A 3,600-nucleotide genomic window follows, 5' to 3' on the forward strand; every position below is an offset into this window, starting at 1 on the left:
TTGCTTACAAACAGGAAGGGTAGGAAGAAAGAAGGACAAAGCTCTGAGGGATAGAGGGTTTGCTCATCATCTGAAAGGTGCTGATGGTCCATAGGTATTTACACATGTCAAACATGGTTTGTGTCTCAAGAATAGCTTTCAAATATAAATGTACTGCATTAATCAGTTTTGCTGTGGCTGTTATTAAACAGGCACACACACACACACACACACATACACACATACCCCAGGTTGACCTTAAATTCACTATGTAGCCAAAGCTGACCTTGAATAGTTGATCTTCCTGGCTCTATTTCCCAAGTACTAGAAGTAGAGAGTATACCACTATGCCTGGCAAGATTGGTCTTTTTTTTTTTAAAAGGAAAAAAAAAAGTGTGTGTGTGTGTGTGTGTGTGTGTGAGAGAGAGAGAGAGAGAGAGAGAGAGAAAGAAGAAACTTTACCCAACTGAGGCATCTTGCAAGTTTGCAAGTCCAAAACTAATTTTTTAAAAATTAGCTTTATTTAGGTATAAGTGATTGTGTTAATTAATATTGTCAGTTTGACAAGATCAAGAGTCACCTGAAACACAAGCTCCCAAACACACCTGAGCGCTTATTCAGATTAGCCTTTCTGAGATGGAAAGGCCCACCTTAACGTCCAGCAACACCATCCCGCAGGTGGGGTCCTAGACTGAAGGACAAAGGAGAAAGCAACTAGCACCAACCTTAATTATTCTCTGCTTCCTGCTGTGGCCATGTGACAAACTGCTTCAAACTCCCCGTGGACTCCCCACGATGATGGACTGTACCTTTGAACCGTGACCCAACATAAACACTTTCTGCCTTAAGTTGCCTTTGTCCGTTTTGTGGTTGTTGTTGTTGTTGTTGTTGGTGGTGGTGGTGGTGGTGGTGGTGGCAGTGTGTACAGTATAGAATAGAATTTATTCAGGACATGGGAAGGGGAATTAAGAGGAAGGCAGAGAGGGAGAGAGAGAAGAGGAGTAGAGGCCAACCATGAGCATATGGAAAGAGGGGGGAGGGGAACGGGAAGAGAGGTGAGAGCAGGAGAGAGCAAGAGAGAGAGGAGGAGGCAAGCAGCCCTTTTATAGTGAGTCAGGCACACCTGGCTGTTGCCAGGTAACAGTGGGATGGAGCCTAGACTAAATGCCAACCCCTTTCAGATGACAGCAAACCTTCTGTCTCTCAGAATAGCCTCCTCTCCTTTGTCTATCCTTCCTAATGTTCCTGTTTCTAAGACACCATTGATTTGCTTCCTGTTTTCAAAATAGTTTGTATATTTTGGGGGGAATTTACATAAGTGAATAAAGCCACCCAACTACATTCTACTTTCTTCTTTCTTCCTCTTTCTTTCTCTCCATTTCTCTTTATTGGCTTCTTTCATTTAGTTGTTTACATGTTTTTTTTTTTTTGAGCGAGAAAGAGAGTCCCATGTTGTCCAGGCTGAAGATGGCCTTGAACAATTAATTCTGTTGTCTGCACTTCTTTTATGTTATTTATGTATTTTGTTGTTGTTGTTGTGTGGTGTGTGTGTGTGGTGTGTGCTTGTATAAAAGAAGACATCTCAGGTCTCTAGGTTTACACAACTTCTATCTACTGAGCCATCCTGCCAGCCTTCTCTCTGCACCTCTTGATTGCTAGGATTACAGATGTGCACCACTGCAGTTGGGATTGTCCTTTATTATTCTATGTATACAAGTGTTTATCTAAATGTATGTCTGTATACCATATACATGCCTGTCACCTTTGGAGGCCAGAAGAGAGCACTGGGTCCCCTAGTACTGGAATCTCAGATGGCTGTGAGCTGCCATGTGGGTGCTAGCCATCTCTCTAGCCCTCATTCTTTTCTTACTAAAATATTCTATATGTTCATAATTCATCTTGGTTGATGAACATTTATTTGATTGTCTTATAGTTTATGAATTATTTTTTAAAAAACCAATACTACGGGGGCTGGAGAGATGGTTTAGTGTTTAAGAGAACTGGCTGCCCTCCTAATGGATTTAGGTTCCAATGGATTCTCAGCATGGCAGCTCACAATCCTCTAACTCAAGTCCCAGGGGAATCTCTTTGGGCCTCTGCCAGCAATGAACACACATAGTACACATCTACATGCCTGCAGTCAAAACACCCACATACATAAAATAAAAATAAAGGTTAACATACATTTTAAAGATAAATAAAATAATACTATTCTGAACATTTATGTTTGTTTTGTATAAAGATATGGTTTCCTTTTTCTTGGGTAAACATCTAGGAGTGTAATGCAACAGGTAATTCATGCTGGCCTCAAATTCATAATTCTTCTGCCTCGGCTTCCTGAGTATTGAAATAACAGGCTAGAATCTCCACATTTAACCAATGTTGTTCAAGATTTTTATGAAACAGCCAACTTGTTTTCTAAGGTGGCCTAACCATTTCATGTGCCTACCAATATGAGTGTTGTAATGACTTTTCCTGAACAGATACTACAAACAAATTCACCCTGGATGGAGTAAATAAACAATCCACCCAAGTCTAGCTTGATGAAGCAGCGGCTTTAATTGGGATTCCTTACAAAAGCCTGGGTTAAGGGCTACTTAAAGGAACACAGGCAATTTATGGCAGCTACACAATGAAGAGTCTCCACCAAACAACTGTGAAGTCCTTAGGTGTCCTCAGAGAGGGGCAGCATTTTCTGTACCACGTTATGAACCTTGTGAACTTTGCTCCCCATCAAGGGAACATTAGTGGGCTCAGTCTTCTGAGGGTCTCCTTGTAAGTATTCACACCTGCTCTAACGTCCATAAAGCAGTAGCCATGTCATGCCTAGAGGACAGAGCTCCACAGCAATGACATTGCTGGTGGTTCTACACTTGTACCAACACGTCTAGTTGCATTAATTTTGCTTTGTGTGCACTTGTTGCCACTGGAGATCAAATCCTGTGCACACTCTCTTTTATTGAACAACTTCCACAGCTCAATCTTTCTAATTTCAGACACATAGTAAGTATCCAGAGCTATCTCATTGTCCTGATGTGTGTTCTCCTTACCATGAACAATGCTCAGAATCTCCTGGCTGGGCTGGGGCTCAAACTCAAGCTAGATAAATGCTCCACCACTGAGCTATATCCCAGCCCTTCTGTTTTCAGGGTCTCCTTATGTAGCCCAGGCTGACCTGGAATTCATTATGTAGTGTAGGCTGGCCTTGAATGTGTACTCTTCCTGTCTGTGCCTCCCTAATACTAGGATGACAGTTACAGTCAGTTCTTGATTTTTTTTTTTGATACAGTGTTGCTGTGTGGCTCAAGTCTGTTTTGATTTCATGATCCTCCTCTCTCAGCCTCCGGAATGCTGGAATTACAGGTGGAGGGGTTGGCGGTGTTCCTCTGGCGATCTCAGTAATACAACTCTTTAATATCACAGCTCTTTTAGACATCCAGTGAACCAGCTCTCTCAGAGGGCATGCAAAGAAACAACGTGTGCACATACACTTTATTGGGGGTGAACCAGGAGTACATATGGACCTTGGAGAGTGAGAAGGGGTTTTTGGAGTAACTGAAAATCACTGGCGAGTTTTAAAGTTCAGTGGATAGGCATTCTGGGAATCCAAGGTATTTGCTG

The sequence above is a fragment of the Mus caroli genome, unplaced genomic scaffold (genome assembly GCF_978045245.1).
Source record: "Mus caroli unplaced genomic scaffold, Mus_caroli_1 scaffold_3, whole genome shotgun sequence".
Classification (NCBI taxonomy): Eukaryota; Metazoa; Chordata; class Mammalia; order Rodentia; family Muridae; genus Mus; species Mus caroli.